Source organism: Mixophyes fleayi, chromosome 6 (assembly GCF_038048845.1).
Source record: "Mixophyes fleayi isolate aMixFle1 chromosome 6, aMixFle1.hap1, whole genome shotgun sequence".
NCBI lineage: Eukaryota > Metazoa > Chordata > Amphibia > Anura > Limnodynastidae > Mixophyes > Mixophyes fleayi.
The window spans coordinates 76,999,100-77,021,306 of record NC_134407.1 but is presented as its reverse complement, the minus strand read 5'-3'; the positions used below and the strand labels follow the sequence as shown (position 1 = coordinate 77,021,306).

The following is a 22,207-nucleotide window of genomic DNA, read 5'->3' as shown; positions in this document are numbered from 1 at the left end:
ATTGGAACAGTTAAGAGATTTAAACATAATTAAAGGCAGCATTTTAAACTTCTCCTTGTCTGGACCATTTAAAGGAGACCGAATAAAATCTCCTCACACACAACCACCCACTGGAAGAAGCACACAAAGTCCGGTGACAATTGATGGTAACTTTATTTTAGCGGCCAGGGTGTAAATGTGGACATGAAAAGCTCACAGACATAATTACGGCAAATCTACATTTGTTCCTAAAAGTGACTTGTGAGATAAACAAGGCTGGGGCCCATGAAGCGATTCATCTTCAAGACATTATTGTTTTTGTTAAGTTCACAAACATCCAATTTGGCTCGGCAGTAATCAAATCATTTGGAGCCCACTAAGTGATCCCATGTATGCAAATTAATATGTGGACATTCGTCTCTTCTATCTACAAGGACAACGCTGGCATTGTACAGCATTCTGCAGGGAGCTGGGCCTAATCAACTTGACTCCCCCTCCCCTTCTTTTTTTCCTTATCAAATTACCCCCCTCAACTTCCCGCCTTAGTTCCTCCTCTCACCAGAATTACAGGAGAATGATGCTGTAAATTACTAAGCATAGTACTGTACATACTGTATATCCTAGAAATTGGTATACAGTATGTTGCATCTTTGGCTGCTAACACACACACTATACTTAGAGCAGCTTTGGTTAAGTGATTCTTCACACATTACATGCTTACATACTATTCCTAATTTCTGCTGGAAAAACACATATTGGCAGTACATACAAATACATACAGAAATATTAAATAGTTAGGGAATAAACCAGGTCTGGTCATCCTGTAGCACAGTTGTTGAACTACAAGGCCACTCCATGCTTAGACTTGTTGGACCAGGGGTTGTTTAAATAACCTGTAAAGTTCATGCAGACAGGAATTCAGCACACATTGCTCCGACGATTCTACTGTGTTCTGTTCAATGCAAACTGAACGAAACGCAGCGCAAATGGACTTTAAAAAGGATCACGGGTTTATATGGCAATCGCAAGGGCCAGCCACACAGTCTCTTGGACAACACAGGGTCAGTGCACAACGGAATACAGGGAAAGAGATACTGGCAGTTGTGTCTACGCTTCATCTAGCATTCATCATGTGGTGGCCCTATTGGCCATGTCAACAGCCCTTGCCATCACCATAGGGATCCAAGAAGTGCTGCTTGAGCAGCATTTTGTTTTGAATGGAATGCAGCTCCAGCAGAGGGGCACAGTGGGCTGAAGGCCCATGTGCATACACCCTTAAACTGATTGCATGGGCTGATTTTAATATTACTTAGTTGAAGCCATTCCTCAAACCTTGCTGTTCCTATATGTTCCTCAAAAGAGTTCAGACAATTAGGTGTTAAAAGTGTCAGCCTGTGTTTGTAATAGTGTAACAGTTATCTCTGCACAGCTGTTTCTTAATGTACCTTGAACAGTGATTTGTACAATTAAAATATTTGTTTAAAATAAAATTGGAGGTTCTACAGGCTACAGATTTGTACAATATATTCTCTCACAGCTTTTTCACTAAAAAGAAAGAAAAGAAAAAAAGTTGGTTTAGTTCAGTGGCTCCCAACCTTTCTGGTTATGTGACGATTGCAGATAAGTTTTTATATAATTTATTTTATTAATTTGTTTGTGAAAAAAAAACAACTATTTTTAAAATCATGTTGAAAACAAAGCATAAAACATTTTTTTTGTATTTATTTTTTTTAAGACCCATGTCAATCTTAGTTGATTTTTATTTCCAACTATAGGTGTTCTGCATATCACCACTGCATATTTTCAAATTCTTTAAAACAAAATAAAAAACATAAATAATTAATTTAACATTTAATTTCTTAAGGCACATTGTACCTGTTAATAACACACAGATGCATCCAGAAGCACTGGTAGGGCACCAACCTCAGTTTTATATATTGATACAAGATGGCAGGCTGAGGGACTGTCTCCGAGATGTGTAATGGCTGCTGCATTTTACATCAAACCTTGTCCAGTATCTTGGCCGAGAGCTGTATTAAGGCATGGGAAATGTTTGCAGTGCAAATGTATAATTGTTTTGTTACTGCTTCATAATATTATCTTGTATTAGGGCTCGTTCACACACGTGCTGACAAAGTGCGTAAAAATGCCTGAAACGATGGCACACAAATGACATAGTTTGCGCTTTTACCATCATAAAGTACTTGTATTACATGCAAGCACGTGAGATATAGGGCATGCTGCACTCCAAAATTTTAAAAGATGGCGCACATTCAGCTCTTACTTGACCTATTTTTTAAGACACTTTATTAATGTTCAAAAAAATGCAACAAAAAAAGTGGGTTGGTGTGAACGAGCCCTTAATTTGTAATAAGTCACTATTTCATGCAGCAACATGTTAGTAGCATTAGAGACTTTATATAGTTTTGTAAAAATGAGATAAGTTAGCACCAATGTATTGCTCCAAAAAAATTTCTCAAATGGATATATTTTGTTTTAAAAGACAAATATACAGCTATTATTTTTTTAAACAGTGTTTTTAAGAAAATTTAAAACATAGTCCCTGCAGCAATTAACTACATTTTTCTCAACATGCAAAGTGCTAAAAAATACTATCTAAAGAAAGACGGTTGCTGCCTCCGTTCAAATTCACTTATTTACATTATGCCTAGGGAATATCTCAACAGATAGCTAAAAATAGATAAATGTGCCCTGCACAACATGGAATATTCTACACAAATTACATGAATAATTGCTACAGATGGGATTCGTGCACACACGTCAAATCTCATTTTTTAAAATAACACCACACACCACTTATTTGGTCGCAAATTAAATTTTATTGCATCTGATTACACAGGAATGCGGCCTTCAGGATGGAAAAGTCTGAAAACAAAGAAATCAATAGACATCCTCTATCAAAGACATACATTCTATGGCAGAGACTTCTGGCAATTAAAGTGTTAAATGTTTTATTTACCCCCCCAAATATTCCACGCACATGTGATATTTAGGTGTATGTGTTATTTTACAGCCAGCCTATCTGCACTGCGAACAGCTTGTCACTTATTTGTGTGCATCAAAGAGCTCTATGCATTAAACTGGGTGGGAATGATATGTAAAAAAAAATAACTTTAAATATCCATGACATCTATAAATAAGCCCAGAATAGAAGGGAGCACAGGGCTGGGAATAAGGGAATCCATAAATCTGGGGCAGATCTAACATCAGCCAAATCACAAGGTTCTGGCATTGGGGAAAAAAAAAAAAGTATATTTTTATATACTAGTTTAATCTTTCCTGAGGCACTATGCACAATTTTTTTTTTCACATTTCTCTGTCATTCCGCCAATTCACTTCTGCTGAAATTATGAAGAAGTTCAAGAAATAGAATACTTAACAGGAGCAGTTCTGGGCAACCCAGTCAGCATGAAAGTTGTGATTTAGACGTTTATTTTTATTAATAATAGCAATCAATCTTTACAAAAGTATGGTAGCTGTCTTAGGTGAACAAAGGATTCGACTATGCATAGCCATATCTATTAATACAATTGGATATTGTCCATGCTTACATTTTTCAATGTATCTAGTCTACATTTCCCAAGAAAAACACTTATTATACATGAATATTTTTCTGTATATTGCTATTTTTATATTAGTAATTATAGATAGCCAACTGTGTTCTCTCTCGCTCTCTAATATATATATATATATATATATATATATTTCCTTATATGTTTATTTCGTTTATGCCCTTTGCTTAATTACCGACCATTCTCAATGTGTTTTATAAACTTTTATTACACTATAAAAACAAATTCATTAAAAGAATACTGCACATAACAAACCTCTGCCCACAAATGTAAATGGTTTTTAATAGAGAAAAAAAACCTTTAATATGTAGTTAGGTGAAATAAAAACTCAACATTCTGTATTTTTGGAAATAAAAATGATTTTGAGAAAAGTAAATTTGTAATAAAAATAGCATTGTGATTTCTAATTTTATCTTTTTAAGTACCTTTTATGTTGCAGCATTAAATCGCAGAAGGAAAGCAGATTTTTTTTTTTATTATTAGGGTTTGTTTATAATTTGTACATGAAGATAAATCGTTGGGATACGTACATCTGATTGAAAACCCAGAAATTGCAGTGAACCAGTGCAGACTTTAAGGGAGTCCAGAAAGTTAATTATCCTTCTATTTATTAAACATTTCTGTCTGCACCTGGGAATAAATAATGAAATAAAATCCTCTCCGGTTACATGGAATTGTTTACAGGCATGATTAAAACTGAGGATGTTTTCTTATTTTATTTAACAATTTATGGTCTGAATCTGTATAAGTTTTACGGGTTTCTGCCATGGAAAAAATGCGAATTATGTTTGTTTTTGTCTTTTTGTTTGTTTAAGTATTTCAAAATAGTGCTAGCATATTACTACTATCTATACATAAAAAATAATTTTGTATTGATCAGATATGCAGTCTGAAAATAACTATGTGGAAATAAAACTTTCAATGGGTGCTAATTATTTTAGCTTTTAACAATACGCATTGTTAAAATTTTGTAATACATTAGATGAGTTTAAGATGGATTTAAAATTAATTTGTATAAAAACAAAATCCACCATGGATACTAGGATTATTATAAGCTCTCTTAACAATAGGTATTATAATTATAACATTATATATTAGGGTGTGGGTGCTATTAATCATCTGGGTTTTTTTTTTGGGTTTGCGTTGTAGGATGTAAAATACATAATCTTATCCCAATGTTGGTGGAAGACGGGTTAATTTTATATCCTCTACAGCTGTGCAGAAGAATTCATTTCACCCCCTTCTTTTTGGATTCCCAGAAATTGTGTGTTTTTGCTACTGAAAGTTTTCAGTGGTTCACACTGGTGCCCTATAAAAGTGTTTGAGCAAACAAATAGCACCAAAGTTTGAGGTTTGTTTCATTTCTTTGGTGTGCAAAGTGATCCAACATGGATGTGTCAGAGTGGAAACGTTAACGCCCCTCTCGTTCAATCAATTCAATTAAAGGGATAACTAGGGCCAGCTGTGAGAATACTTTATTAAACAATCAGTGTTGATTTGGGCCAGCCCCACCCTTCATAACTTTCCCAAACCTTGGATCTTATGAGCACAGTGAACTTTTTGCCATATGTATTCTGGGGCTACATCAGGCCTGGGATAATAAAGATGAGGAAAACTGATATATTTAAGTATAAAAAAAAAAACCCAACAAATAAACCACAAACAAAAGACAAATTCTTCTTGAGATCTGTTAACTTTTCTGGAATGTATGAGATTTGCGTTAATAATACAGTTTTCCCAGGAGTGTCCCTAATGCCAAAATCAAGAGTACAGTATGTTGGGGTCACCAAGAACCCAACATCTCTCAGGGATTTAGAGAGCCTGTCTCTTCTTGAAAGATATCTATGTTGATGTAAAAATGGGACTCATTATATAATAGATAAAAATAGATGGTCTCTTTCTCAGAAAGCAGAAACTGGATGGTTAAACAATTTTAGAGTTGCGCGTTCAAATGCAACCCGGAAAGTATGGAAATCAAAACTAGGGCACATCAGTGTGTTACGTTTTTAAACGCAAGTTTTTGCATTTATTTAGTCTTGGGTATTTGTTATTTTTTTCCATATATTGCTATTGCATAATTTAAGTTATGGCATAAATGCAACAAGGACAAACCTTTAGTGGAGTTTTACTGCTTAGCTACAGATTAGTAGGATTTGCATAAAGTTGTGATTAGGTCACATTTTTAAAACCATAGTAAATCTTAAAATGATGAATATTCATTGAATTGTCCATCTATAAAGATTGTTGGTAGTTGGAAGTAGATTTAATGGTTCAAATCCAGTAAACAAAAATGGGTTCATTCTATTTACTTTGTAGTGACTTTACAAATATATAGGGTAGACACCTACCTGCATTGGTGACCTGTGGATTGGTGCATTTCATAATCCTGTGATAAGCCCCCAAATATGTAGCCCCAGGAATCCATCTCAATGAGGTTCCTTTCTCTGGATAATACAGAAAGTAGATGGGGGAGGGGATAATCCACCACTCCTGCCCCCACCTTCTCTCTTTCTCTTTCTCCTTCCCCTCCACCATGCTGAGGAAGCTCTTATTGTTCTTGCAAATTGGTCCTTGCTGTGTCCCCTCCCCTGAATCCCAGAGAAACCCCCAGATTCGGTGAAGCCCGGGGCTCTTTCCTTATGTGGCCAAAACCTCATGCTCTTCCCACCCCCAGTTCAAGTTGTCAGGAAGCATGGGCATAGCTTGCAGCTGGCTCTTGGGTTCAGCAAAGTGGCTGCAAGCAATTGGCCCGGTGATGTCCTGCAGACCTGTGAGAAAAGAGGAGCCCAGTGGTCGTGCAATGGTAAAAAGGCTTCTGTCCATGCTCCATCTTTCTGCAGGACTTCCTCAGCGGCAGAGCCACCCTGGCTGCTGCTGGTGCTGCTCTGCCTGTCCGGTGCTGCTGGGTGGATGCTTGTCTGGGAGGGAGGGGGGGAAAGGGCACTGGAGCAGCGGCTGTTGTCAGCCTGCCAGCTTCGGTAATGCAGCTTTAGGACACGCCTCCTATTAAGGTGGAACGGCCCCATTAGCTCGCAACTTATTGTGTTCTCCCTTAACAAAGGGACATAACATTTGCTGCCAGATACGTGGATCGTTATTTTTGTGCACAAAATATTCTTTATACGTAAACCTATGTATGTGTTCTCATTATGTACTATGTGCTCTGCTTGCTGTAAACAACAGCTACTAGCCAGTGCATACTGCATCTACTATATAATGCAATGCAATTAGTATTCCAAGCAGCCATATGGAATGTAGCTCTAGTAATGCTGAAGTGTTTATTTCTCTGCTGATGCTGGATCTATTTTGCACAATGCTGACAATACACAAGTAAAGATGCATGCCTGATAGTCTGGTAGTTGGAATAAGTAACAACTATGTACACTGGAGTAGAGGCTGGTATTTTACTGATGTATTGGCGGATGCCATTACAAATTGAATATATAACAACAAATTTTTCAGTATTGTGTTATTTTGGGATTAGGTAATCACCGGAATTACCAGAATGCCGGAACGTCGTAATGAGTCAGTTTACTACAGCGCCCTCTGCTGCTTGGTGTCTTGAGTAAAGCAAGTTGTGTTTATATTTATTTCTGTATATCATAGCTATATATTCTAGTTATCTGTTCTACCTGCCTGAATATATGTTGAAATGGAGCATTGAGTGCATAACCCATCCATTGTGGCTGCCGGAATGTGGCTCTGAACACCTTAGCCATCCATTCTGGGTCCTAGAATGGGGTTCGGAGTACCTTACCCATCCATTCTGGGTCCTAGAATGGGGTTCTGAGTACCTTACCCATCCATTCTGGGTCCTAGAATGGGGTTCTGAGTACCTTACCCATCCATTCTGGCTGCCAGAATGGATCTGCTAGTACATTACCCGTCCATTTTAGCTGCTGGAATGGAGCTCCGAGAACCTTAACCACCCATTTCGGCTGCCGGAATAGATGTCTGAGGAACCTTAGCTATTCATTCCGGGTACCGGAATGGATGTCTCAATATCTTAGCCATCCAGTCAAAACAATGCCAGAATTGGGCTCCCAGGTATCTTAGACAACTTTTTCAAGTGTCGGAATGGGGCTCTGAGTACCTTAGCCATCTATTCCAGCACACAGAATGGGTCTGCCAGTACCTTAGCCATCCATTCCAGCACACAGAATGGGTCTGCCAGTACCTTAGCCATCCAGTCCAGCACACAGGATGGGTCTGCCAGTTACTTAGCTATCCATTTCTGATGCTGAAATGGGCCTGCGAGTACCTTACCCATCCAGTCCGGGTGCTGGAATCGGTCTGTGAGTACCTTAGCTATCCACTCTGGGTCCCGAAATAGGGTTCCGAGTACCTTACCCATCCATTCCGGCTTGCAGAATGGGTTTGCTGGTACATTACCCATCAAATCTGGCTGCCGTAATGGAGGTCCAAATACATTAAGCATCCATACCGGCTGCCGAAATGGAGCTCTGAGTACATTATCCATTCCAGGATACATATAAACAACACCTTATTCCGGCACCTGGAATGGATGGCTAAGGTCCTCAGAGCCCCATTCTGACACTTGGAATAGTAGTCTAAGATACTTAGAGCCCAATTCTGGCAGCCAGAATGGGTGACTAAGGTACGCAGGCATCCATTCTAGCATCTGGAATGAATGGTTAAGGTACTGAGACATCCATTCCAGCACCCGTAATGAATGGCTAAAATACGGAGACATCCATTCCAGCACCCGTAATGAATGGCTAAGATATTAAGACATCCATTCCGGGCTAAGGTACTCTGAACCCCATTCTGGAAGCCGGAATAGTTGGTTAACGTACTCTGAGCCCCATTCTGGCAGCCAGCATTTTATAAAGCAAGTTATAAAGCTATGATTTATAAGTAATATATGTATAGATATACATAAGTAATATAAAATGCGCAATAGTTGTGGCAAAGATAGGATATATATATATATATATATATATATATATATATATACACATACTTCAAACACTACACACAGTGCAAAGAACATATCTATGCAGCAGAACAGAATGCACTATACAGGGAGAGAAAACACAACAAGCTTCACTCAAGACACCAAGCAGTAGAGGGTGCTGCAGGGAGCCAAATCATTCCGGCAATTCTGGTTTTCACCCACACCCTGTTATTTTTTAATTTTGTAGCATTTTGAGAACTTGACCACACAAATCTTTACTGGGAATTATGTTTGTGTATGTACAGTGCTAGCAGTAGGCTGGTGCACAGTGGTACATCATACCACCACTTCTACTGCCGCCTTCATTGTAAAACTATCAAATTCCATTCACTTACATTTTCCATAGCGCCACTTCTAAATTTCCAATATACCCACTGTGTATGCATGAGTGTATATCTATCCTCATTCACTCTATTCACTCTACACCAATGGGGCCTATTCTCTGGACTTGAGCTTTCCCTAAGGTGTAGCACCATTTCATATATATATATATATATATATATACACACACACACACACCTATAGCTATATCTATGTCTATCTATGTATCTATCGCTATCTATCTCTTGGGAAAAAATATATATATTCAGAGAGAGAGCTGTAGATTACCATAGATATAGCTATAGGAGTATATATAGAGAGAACTATATGGAGATATATATAGAGAGATAGGGAGCTATAGAGAGATGTAGAGAGAGAGATAAGATTAACATATTGCAATATGTGGAACGAACATTCCCTGTGTTTAATATAGAAAAGTAGCTAGAACAGCATTTATTGTGTATTTGGTGAATTCAGTGCAGCCATATCTTTAAATGTATAGAGGGAGATATATGTATATGTATATATATATATATATATATATATATATATATATATATATATATTATATAAAGGCAGACTTGCAGTTTCAAATATATTTTTGGATCCACACTTATATTTCCTTGATTTGCACTGGAATAAAATACAAAAAGCAGAAAACTAAGTAATAGCTTATTACACACAGAAATGTTCAATTTACTGAGGGTTTATCCTGTAGAATTAGTTATTAATAATTAGAATTCAAGCAGGTGATTCTCATTCACTTTAGCACCTGCAGTATGAACATTATTGTTTAAACTGTGTGAACTGTAACGAGCATGGAGGAAAGAAATAAGCAAAAGAATGGTCTCAGGAGGTCAGACAGTAGATTGTAGCCAATCATAGCTTCAAGGCTATAAATCAATCTCCAGATACCTTGATTTTCCCGTTTTCACCGTACGTCAGTTTAAGGCTTATGGCACTGTAGCCAATCTTTTGTAAAGAGAAAACTTGATCGAAGATTACTGTGCAGGATTGCTGGAATGGTAGAGAAAGCACTTCGATCAACTGCCAGATTCCAGCTGACCTTCAGTCACAAGGTACAGCAGTTTCAACTCACACCATTCATCGCCAACTCAATGAAAGGGGGTTATAAGCTAGGAGGCCCAGCGGGGCCCCACTGCTGAGAAAGAGATAAGAAACCCTGATTGGAGTTTGCCAAAACAACCTAAACAAGCCAAATTCTTTCTGGGAAAATGTCCTGTGGACAGATGAGATCAAATTAGAGCTTTCTGGTAAAGCACATCATCCATATGTTTACAGAAAGCAAAAAAGAAAAGAACACCTTCCCTATGGAGGAGGAGGGGCAGTGATGTTTTGGGGTTGCTCCGCTGCATCTGGCACTGGGTGCCTTGAGTGTGTGCATGACACAGTAAAATCTGGAGTTTGCTAGGCCATTTTGAAGCACAATATTGAACTCCATGTCAGATGGTCTCTGTCAAAGGTCACGGTTCTTCGTGCAGGACAATGAACCCAAACACACTTCAAAGAGCACACAAGATTGGCTCAAGACAAGACACTGCACTGTTATGAAGTGACCAGCAATGAGACAACTGTGGAGAGATCTGAAAGCAGTTGGGAGAAGGTACCCTTAAAATCTGGGAGAAATGGAGCACTTGGTAAAAAGATGAATAGAGCAATCTGCCAGAAGAAGGGGCAGAAAGCTCATCCATGTCTGTACAAAGTGGTTGATTGCAGTTATTTTGCCCAAAGTCTTTGCTTCCAAATATCAAGTCTAGGTCAGTGGCGGAACTACCATTGGTGCTGCAGATGCCGTGCAGCGGGGCCCATGGAGATGATGGGGCCCGCTGCATGGCAGATGTAGAGGGTCGGGGGCCCTGGCTCCTTCCTCACCGCCTCCCTGCAAAGATAGACAGTATTACATTTAGAATAAAAAAACAAAGGTTCTGTGTTTTAACAGAGAAGGAATTGTGGAGACCAAATAATGTCAATTTCAATTTATGTTTAAATGAAATGATGAGTTATTTGAAAAAAGTGCAAGGGTGACAATATTTTTAGTCAATGTAGTTTAATATTTTGGTCATCCTATAGGGAAACAAATTAAAGCAAAATAACTTATAGCTGCTTTTGTACTTCTAGTTAATTCCATGTAATTAAAACCCCAGCAGTTTACCTCCAGAATTGAACAATACTATATGTGTGTAACATATATGTGTGCACTTTATTCACTGATTCACTTATCATATGGCACAGATAACTTTATTTAAATTGCTATATTATTTTTTATTTAAGCATATATTTTGAACTTTTTAGGACAAGCTAGGACCTGCTATATGTATCGCCTACACCTTGTCAATACTCTTGAGTTCTAATAATGATCCAGTGCTTTCTGACATGCTACTTACTACTTCCAGTGTTATATTGCTGAGATGCAGAGGCTATATGAATGACCTATATCATGTATCTATTTTATATTGCTATATGACAATGCAGCATTTAATATTTACTTGTTTTACCCTACTGTTTTTGAGCTCAATGTTAAGAAGTGCTATGTAACAATGATAGTGGGAGACCTGCTGGAGATCATGGTTTGAAACCCATGTTTGGCTTGTTGCAATCTTGGATGAGTTACTTTTTCTCCCTTTGCCCCAGGCACAAAATAGTAGATTGCAAGTTCAATGAAACAGTGGACAATCCAGACATCTACGTATAATTTGTACGCACTTGGAGCAGATATTTGAGCGTAGTTGCGCCAGTTTTCAAATCCAAGTGGACCTCAAGATACATTTCCATTTGAATCTGTGTGTAAGTACACTCTCCCTAACCGTTACATGCTGCATGTTAACAGACAGAGCAGAGTGCAGTATACACACAAGCGTATATGCAATATAAGATCACATCAGAACATATACAGAAAAATGCATATTGTAAAATAAATGAATAACTCTAAACAGTAAATCATAAAAAAAAGGTTGGTTTAAAAAAATGATATAATATGATCTCTCTTAGTTGCATACACATGTTCTGTACTAGCTGGTGGCAGGCATACGCAGGGCCAGTCCCATTGTGTGCTACCTTGGGCTGGGTCACTTGCCCAACTACATTTTTTTTCCTCTAAAATGTTTCTAATAGGCTGCTGAGTCCCCCCGGGGCTAAAATTTGCCAGCCCTCCCCTGCGCTGACGTGTTCTTTTCCAAACAGAGGATGCCGTCACAGTCATCACAATTAGTCGGCACTTTCATCTGCCCTGTATCTAGTACAAATGATACTGCTGAAACAAGCGTACTTACTAGAAACCTAGGACTTGCTTCGGCTTCATCTTCGGACGCACACTTACTGTACATTGTCTACGTCCTTCCCACTCCCATTCCTCCGTTCCACTCATTTGCATTCGGACATGATTTGCATGTAATTGTTTACTTTGACATAAGGTCTGTTTCTGAGCATGAAAAGAGATATTTCACGCAAGATGCGGCACGAAAATGGACCTGCGTCCGAACATGAGTCAGTTTCTTAGTGACAACAGTAAATTAATCTATTTCAGCTTTTTTTGTTTTAGAGAAAACATGGCTGGTATTCAATTAATAAAAGCACATTTTTCTTTTTCTTTGTCGTTGATCATATCTGGAATAAAGATGGGTCTAGAATAAATGACTTTAACAATGAACAAAACTAGTTCACAGATGTAGGGATTCTGTAGCAATTCGTTGAGCTCTTGACATTGAACAAAGGTTCCATTTTAACCCAAAGTCACTGAAATATTAAAGCACACAAATAGTCTCCAGTCTTACGCAATTGCATCATTGTTAGTAAGTCAGCAGTATGACCTATCCCTAAATAGTTCAACAGAATACAAGAGAAGCATTTTTCAGGAATGAGGAATGACCAGAACAAGTCATTGTGTATTATCTATGGCAGATACTGTAGAGCCGTTTGTAACAACGATTATGTCATACACTTTTACAGTGTTGTTCCAGTGTAGTCATTTCTGACATATATAATAAAACCATGGGAACCACAACCGCTCATCCCCATGTAAACACCACATTTGTGTCTTTAAAGGACCACCAAACCTACAAGTATGTTTTCCAGGTGCTTATTAACTATTTGACAATATTTTGTCACCATTGGAGGCAATATATTGAGGCAAGATATTTTCTTGTCACTGATTCCATTGAAGGACATAGCATGTAACCTCTTTATGTTGGCCTCGCACCCTGCAATTTCACAGCTGATATCATGCAAAAGGCTGCTTATCGCCATTTACATGACTGTAATTATCTGTGTGGAGTTTGTATGTTCTCCCTGTGTTTGCGTGGGTTTCCTCCGGGTGCTGCCGTTTCCTCCCACACTCCAAAAACATACTGGTAGGTTAATTGGCTGCTATTAAAATTGACCCGAGTCTCTGTGTGTGTGTGTGTGTGTGTGTGTTTGTGTGTTTGTGTGTCTATGTTAGGAAATTTAGACTGTAAGCTCCAGTGGGGCAGGGACTGATGTGAGTGAGTTCTCTGTACAGCACTGCGGAATTAGTGGCGCTATATAAATAACTGATGATGATGACCAATAATAATCCAGTCAAAGGGGGGTATTCAATTGTTCGGCTTGACGGCCGAAAAACTCGCACTCTAAAACTATTGCCGTTAATACGGTAAAATTGTGCTTAAAAACCGTTCATACGGTAATTTACTCGCTGAATTTCAGCTCGCAGGTCCCTAGTTCAGCGAGTAATTACCGTATTAACGGTAATAGTTTTAGAGTGCAAGTTTTCCGGAGGTCCGGACGAACAAATAAATACCCCCCAAAATGTTGATAAATGCAATGGGAAGATGACTGCGAGTGCTGAGTTTTAGCCATCTTTTGCAGAAAATGACTGACAACAGAAAACAATAACTAGCGCACAGCTTCACAGCAAATGTAAAAACAATGTCAAGTTTTCACAAATATTGAGGAAATAGGAGCATTTTCCAACTCTTTCCTTCATATATGTCTTTGGGAGGCCGCTGTGCATGGTTTTCTGTTGGGAGGAGTGGCTGGAGGAGGAGTTGTGGTGGAACGAGGAGGAGTTGTGGTGCAACGAGGGTGTGCACGCATGATAATGAGATGGATCAAAAATTTGCACAGCCAAGGATTGCTACGGTTGTAGCAAATTGATTCACTCACCTGGTGAATTAATTGGTACATTTGTGATCATGAACTGCTCAGCAGCAAGGGTCCAGTTGTGAACTGTACAGTGCTGCTTACTCTCAAATGCAGGGGCGCACGCAGGATTTTTAAGCAAAAAAAGCGATTGCTGCTGCGCATGCGCAGCTCCGTTTTGGCAGTTCTGTACTATCCAGCAGCCGCGGCGCTGTCAAAGAAGCATCCGCAGCGGTGCTGTATACAATACAGCACCGCCGTGGACGCTTCTTTGACTGCGACGATGCTGCTGGATAGTACAGAGGCACTTCTTTAGCGGAGGGGAGGGGTTTCTGGAGACCCAGAAACCCCCCCTGTGTGTGCCACTGAAATGGGCTAATATTTCCTTCTTTAACTTGTAGTAATAAAAAGCACCTGGTTTATTAAGGTCAAATTAATCTTTTTGGAGCTCAACTGTCAGACAGGGTGCTAGCACCTCTTCCTGTGGTTTCGTGGCAACTCTTCTTTCTTGCAATCCAATGGAATATTGCCAAGTAGGCTTCTACATTGTCCCTTTCTATCATCTTTTGCAAAGATTTTTGCACTACCTCCCATGTGATGGAGACTGGCATTTGAGTCCTCTTTAAACAGATTTTGCAGCCATTTGTAGCTGTTTTTACCCAAGACACGTACCAGCGTAATGAACAGCGGCATATTTCCAAAATCCTGTCCAGACTTTCACTTTCTGAAACAGCTTACATGATCAAACTTGTGTGGCATGTTCATAGATACTTTGTGTCTTTTCCTTCTCTTGCTAGACAAATTATCCACTTGATATTGGTAATGTAACACATTTTCATTGTAGTTACATTTTTAAATCTTCACACACATGCAGCAAACATGGAAAATAGTCAGTGTTCCTTACCTGGTTTTGTTTGGAAGCTGCAAGAGCATTCATTATTACTCCATTGCTGCTTTGCACAAAAACATACAAGTTTCCAGTTGCTGAAATTCACAAAACATGCACAGATCTTTTCTTGCAAGCCTTTTCTCCACCAATTGTGGCTTTTAGCTTTTTTCAGGTAGGCTTAGCAACTTACCGGCATTACCAGTTGGATAATTCACAAGGAAAAGTTTAAACACAGTCTGTCTGGCTTTTATTGGCATCAAAACAAAGGTTCACCATGCTTTCTGGTCTGTGTTTAGTCAAACAATAATATAGAACCAAACCTGCTAGTCTCAGCTCTAACTAAAAGAAAAACAAATCCTAAATATATCCAGTGTATTCTACCAGCATTGATCACAAACAGAATCACAGGTCAGTTCACAAATTCTCTCCCGACAGTTCAACAGATACATCCTCCTTATAAGAGATCAGACTTCAGGTGATCTCTGACATAATTAAGAACTCATTGGACAATGTCTTGGGAGAAAAATACCTCCCTTCCCAATCTCTACCAGTCACATTCTTGCAATATATTTAGATATATATGTGTGTGTGTGTGTGTGTGTATATATATATATATATATATATATATATATAATATATATATATATATATATATCCCGACCATGGCCTTATCTGTGTGGAGTTTGTATGTTCTCCCCATGTTTGCGTGGGTTTCCTCCGGGTGCTCCGGTTTCCTCCCACACTCCAAACACATACTGGTAGGTTAATTGGCTGCTATCAAAAATTGACACTAGTCTCTCTCTCTCTCTGTCTGTCTGTGTGTGTATGTTAGGGAATATAGACTGTAAGCTCCAATGGGGCAGGGACTGATGTGAATGAGTTCTCTGTACAGCGCTGCAGAATTAGCGGCGCTATATAAATAAATGGTAATGATGAGATATATATATATATATATATATATATATATATATATTACACACTGATCAGCCACAACATTTTAAAGCCACCTGTCTAATATTGTGTAGGTCCCCCTTGTGCCTCTAAAACAGCTCTGACCCGTCAAGGCATGAACTCTACAAGACCTCTGAAGGTGTCCTGTGGCAGCAGATCCTTTAACACCTGTAAGATGTGAGGTGGGGCCTCCATGGCTTGGACTTGTTTTTCCAGCACATCCCACTCTGTCATGTTTTTCAAACCATTCCTGAACAATTTTTGTAGTGTGGGAAGGTGAACTATCCTGCTGAAAGAAGAAAGTGCCATCAAGGAATACCGTTGCCATGAAGCAGTGTACTTAGTCTGCAACAATGTTTTGGTAGGTGGTACATGTCAAAGTAGAATCCACATGAATGACAGGACCCAAGGTTTCCTAGCAGTACTTTGCCTTGCCTTCTTCCCATAGTGCATCCTCATGCCAATTCTTCTCCAGGTAAATGACGTACACGTCCTTCACAGTCCACTTCCTGCACTCACATGCCCATTTTAGGAGCGTTTGGGGGTGGACAGTGGTCAGCATGGCCTTCTGACTGGTCTGTGGCCATGCAGCCCCATACGAAGCAAGCTGTGATGCACTGTGTGTTCTGACACCATTTTATTATATCCAGCATTAACATTTTCTGCAATTTATGCTACAGTAGCTCTTCTGTGGGATTGGACCAGACGGGCTAGCCTTTGCTCCCCATATTTCATTGAGCCTTGGGCGCCCATGACCCTGTCGCCGGATCACCAGTTCTCCCTCTTTGGACCACTTTTGGTAGGTACTAACAACTACATACCAGGAACACTCCACAAGACCTGTTGATTTGGAGATGCTCTGACCCAGTTGTCTAGCCATCATAAATTGGTCCTTGTCGCTCAGATCCTTAAGATTTCAACACATCAACTTCAAAAAGTGACTGTTTATCACTTGCCTTGTATAGCCTGCTCATTGACAGGTGCCATTGTAATGAGATAATCAATGTTATTCACTTTAGTTGTCAGTGGTTTTAATGTTGTGGCTGATCAGTGTGTATAATATATTGTGAAAAGCACACTAAACAAACAATGCTGACACAGGTATACTGAACCATATTTCTGTAATTTATTCAGGAATGTCCGGATGGTAGAAACAACAACTTGTAGTTCCAGCAATACACAAAACAAACCCAAAACTTTACAATTCCATGCGACCCTGCTGCTAGATAGACACAGTCCCCTCGCTAGTCAACGACCACTGGCTAGCATTGGTCGTAGCGCCCATAACATAAGTCCAGCTATTTAAGCTTCCTTCCAAGCACTAACTAGTTGAACCCTTAGTTAATTAGTCACAACCATGTGTTCCAACTGTGATTCTGTGCTCTCTGTGTGGAGTAGTGTGGACACTTAAACCTGTCTGCAGTGTGAGGCTGCAGACTGCCAGAAAAGTTATTTGTATCCCCCTCAGCGGCCTGTAGCCAACCGCCATTTTGCCACTATATATATATATATATATATATATATATATATATATATATATATATATATATTATATTTTATACCATCCTCTTCTGGTTTGACTACTCCCATTCCAACTGCTCCTTCTCTTTTTCTAACTCTGGCTCCTTCTCCCCACCTCTCCCTCTACTCATTGATTTTGCACAAAGTTCTACCCTTGACCCTCTTCTCTTCTCTTGGCATTGTACACCTCCTGCCTTGGTAGACTAATTTGCTCTCTCAGCCCCCAATACCACCCAGGCGCTGCTGGCTCTAACTTCTACTGCTCCCCCCAGTTACACTTCTGTTTAAAAGTCTACTTCCACAAGCAAAAAAGCCCAGATAGCATAGTACAGTAAATTGGTTATATGTCTTGAAAATTGCAGGGATATCATTGGCCCAGGGTTTGACCACCAATCTCTACGGATTATTTCTATTGATCATAATTCCCAAATTTTTAACTCATCAAATCTGGAAGTACGGAGAGTGCCACTGCAAAGTGGCGTTGTGCGTACAAAAGAGGGAGTGACCACATCACAAAGGGGGCATACGCACATGAGAATGGGGGTGTGCCTAGCAATACAGAAGCACTGGGTAGCTCCTAATCCCCTCAACTAAAATGTCACATGCAGCACCATGCTCACCAGTGGCAGTGGTGCACGACACCCGTTCACCACTGCTCCGCTATGAAGAGCAGAGTTGAATGGGTAATATCTCCTAACATTCCAACATTTGAGCTGGCGGAATAAACACTTTAAATCGGGGTTGCCTGCCTAAATAGGGACTGTTGGGAGGCTTGCATTACCTATGAGACTTTAAGTCAGTTACTTGGCTTTATAAAATTCTAGATATCAGGTGCACTGCCTCTCTCTCTCCATAATCCATGATCATGCTAAATAGTTACCTCCTGCACATCATTAAACATGGCACAATTAGATGACAAAACATGCTGGATATATTTGGTTCTTAAGGTTTCTAGAGCCAAAGGGATCCACTGTTAAAAATTGCATTGGGTCCACAGTGTTCCAATAATTTCAGTCACGCGTAGCTTGGTTTGATTGAGAGTACATCAGGTCACCAACCCTGGTATTGAAAGCACACAGGTTCACAAAATATTGCTGGCCTCTAATGGGGGTTGCTGATACAGTGCAACAAACATATGTATCATGCTTGGTGTCCTGCCCAGCACAAAGGAGCATCTTTATTAGTCATTGTTGCAACATGGTGATTGTGATGGTAGAACTGCAGTAGACTTGATAGAGCAACTGAATATTATTCATATTCTTTTGAAAGATTTTTCCAAAGCGGTAACACTTTTGCTGGGATCCTTATCGCTTTGGGACCCAACACTGTACATCCATAATCAAGAATTTTACCTCCACACACTCTATGGAACTCTAGGGGAAGCCTAGACTTGGGCTTTGAGTCACAATAATAATATAGTAGTATAAAGTTAAAGCTGCAGTTACACATAAATTATGTCCAGAAGAGTGTGGCCACCTTCCTGTGCATAACCCCGTGGGATTGCTTTGAATAAGATCGGTCAAGCATATGTCCAATGCAGTTTGATCGGTCCAGGTACATAAGCTTTCGGATGTCACCATACCTGTCTCTTACACAGCCCAGCTTTCACTGTCTGCAAAAGAGATAAGAGTGCGTTCCTGGCAAACTTTCTGAAAAAATTCAGTCAGATCTGAGTAGGGCCATTACTAAGGTGGAGTGTCATGCCACTGCCCAGGGTGTAAGGTCGGAGGGAACTTATACTCTGCATTCAGGCTTTTTTCTAGAGAGGAGCTGGCCCTAGTTAATGGGCGCCTGCATTATCAATGGAGATTGGTTAGTGGCTGGTCTGGTCTACCATATCGTACTTTATGGTGTCTGATGCAGACCCGCACCCAGCATCCAGACTGTCTCGGTTCCCTGTCACATAGAGCGGAGCAGTCTACAGTCCTGTCCCCAACCCCACTTGGATTGTCACAGAGCCACATATAGTGAAGATCTTCGTGGCACCATCCATCATGCATGGTGACCATAATAATCAATGGTTTATGTAACTGAACCAGTTGCACAAGTAGTCACTTTGACTGCAGCACATATTTAGCATTGCCCAATTAATATTTTCCTGCCTCCTCCCACCTAAGCAGTCATCTATAGCAAAAAAGCTTTATAGGAAACAGCCAGATGGAGGAGGAATGAATAGCAGCAGGTGCCATTGAACAGAGAGTGGTGGTGAGTTAGAGGTATTTTAGTGGGTAAGCTATGGTGCCAGGGAATGGTGTGAATGAGGGTATTTCAGTGGTTTTTGGGATGGTGCCTCTGAGTAGCAGTGGGTAAGATGTACTCTGTGCTGCATTGATGGTTGGGTGAGAGGTTTTTCAGAGGGTGGATAGTGTATTTGGTGACTAATACTTAACCCTGAGACAGTTGAATTTGTCTGTGACCCCTGCTCTTCGTTCCTCCATGCTCCATTTAAAATTGAAGACATTCTGGACATTTGGCACTATAGAATAAATGCAGCAGGTTGCTGTCACCTTAATGTAAGGTGCCTAAAAATGGATTGTGACCTAACCCTGCAAACATTGTTGAGGAATGGAATAGAGAAAGCTTTATAATTTGTAATATGTGTCAATTCAAAAATTAGGGTTGGAAGGTTATGCGATAAGTAAAATAGAACTTATTGTATTATATACACTAACAAAGCCGTACCTAGGAAAGTGCATCATGTGCCACCACCAAGGGTGCCAACTATCGCACCCACCAAAATGGGCTACACTTTATACATACCAGTACCTGAGACCAGCAGCATTTCCTCAATGTGAAAAGGTTCCAGCACTTGCTGTGACTGACCTCTGTTGGACCACAGTTTTAACAATGCATGAAAGCCTCTGGAGGGAGACTTCTGAAACAGGCACTAAAAAGACACTTGTGTCAAGTGTGTGTGTGTGTGTGTGTGGTGTCCTCTAATCATGAATAGTTTGGTATTTTTACACTTACATTGAGTTCTTCTGCTGTACTACAGCATATTAGAATTCACAGTAAGTATTAGGATCCTGCTGCAATCCGCATTCATTGAGGGGCCCGAGGGACAGATCCCAACTAATATGTTACATATGAATAAGGAGTCTGTGTGAATTATGCAAACTCCCCACCAGAATGAGAACAGTCCACTTAATTGAGCAGATTTGTATAGAAAATGTCTGGAACTTTTAGCTAGAGTAAAGGCTTTTAGAGATAGAGGGGGGCTGGTAGATGCAAATTTCACTTGTCCTACCGATCCCTAAAGCATACCTCCTGATATTTTAAAAAGTAAAATCAGGAGGCAAGCCCAGCCCAGATTCATCCAAACCACACCCACATTTTGATGAGGTAACACTCCTTTCAGGATCCATGAATCGGGACAGTTCTGACAAAAATAGGGACTTTTGGGAGGCATGCCTGAAGAGAAGTGCTTTATGAGCTAATTACGTCTAAATTAAATACATGTTTTTTCTCTGTATTGATTGATAATATAAAGGGCCTGAGAGTACTCCTAAATATACTGTAATCCATACATGTGCTGGATTGGTTAAAGTTGATATCTGATTGGTTGCTATGGGCTACAGCAGTACTCGAAGTGGGACGGTATGTGCCAGTATGGTATACCAGCACTTCTTCTCCCTACTTTATTTTAAGCTGCACACATGCTCTGCTTTCCTTGCAGTGCATGTGAGCATGCTGTGAAAAGCACCAGTTTCAGGAATCTATGACCTGCAAACTGGATTTGTTCTATGGAAAAGGATTGCCACTTAGCAACATCAAGTGGGTTAGGCAGCAAGCCACCTGAATTTGCTGACGCAGAGGGTGTTAGGTTGCTGGCCCTGATCACCACACCACAGAACTAGATGACGGAGGTTTCACCTTTAGCAGCCACCTTTCCCTTAGAGCTAGATGCGCTCACCGGTACTCGGATGCCCCCAGGACTTAACTCCAGGGGGTAAATGTATGAATCTCCGGATTCTTCATCTCCGGCCTGTTCAGACTCTTCAGCGCTTAAATTTAAAGCGGTGCTGCATTGTAAAGGGTTTCCCTTTACAATGCAGCACCACTTTAAATTTAAGCGCTGAAGAGGCTGAACACGCCGGAGATGAAGAATCCGGAGATTCATACATTTACCCCCAGGTGTAGTGTCTCGCTCTCTCTCTCTCTGTCTGTGTGTGTGTATGTTAGGCAATTTAGACTGTAAGCTCCAATGGGGGCAGGGACTGATGTGAATGAGTTCTCTGTACAGCGCTGCGGAATCAGTGGCGCTATATAAATAAATGGTGAGGATGATGATGATGAGTATCCACAGTACAGGGACAAGGTGCAGAGCAGGTCAGCAGAACTGGTAACAGTAAGCTATAACCGGCAGTGAGGCTGCAGACCTCACTGCCCTAAATACTCCTAACAACCAATCAGAGCCTATCTCTGATATAAACACAGGTCCAAATTAATAAATTAAATTAAACCTAAATAGCCTTCAAGCTATAACCTATCTTTGCGCACGCGCCCGGCTGTCCACTGTTGCCGGAACGTGGCGCTATAATGCAGGGTGTCCGGGCCGTTGCCTTGGCAACGGTCGGGTGCTGGGCGGAAGTGACGTCCTGGTCATCATGGTGACAGCCGGGACGCCAGGGGGAGCAGGAAGCGAGCCGTGGAGGCTGTGAGTACTGCCGCGGCTTCGTGACAGAGGGAAGTGAAAGTATTTTCACTTCCCCTGCCAAAAACAAACAAACAGAGCAGTGCATGCACACGCATCCGTGAATCGCGTGCACATTAGGTCATATGCACGCTCACGGTCATGCCAGAGAACTGCTGATCAGATTTTTCGGAAGCTCGCTGGTG

General features: G+C 40.3%; 1 long non-coding RNA gene across 1 annotated transcript; it reads right to left on the bottom strand.

The window, feature by feature from the left end:
- Positions 1–2,796: 2,796 nt before the first annotated feature.
- LOC142161352 (uncharacterized) lies at positions 2,797–6,648 on the bottom strand. Its single transcript, XR_012693382.1, has 2 exons — positions 5,921–6,648; positions 2,797–4,202 (listed from the first exon to the last, which is right to left on the bottom strand). It is a non-coding gene; the product is annotated as an uncharacterized LOC142161352 (long non-coding RNA).
- Positions 6,649–22,207: the final 15,559 nt, after the last annotated feature.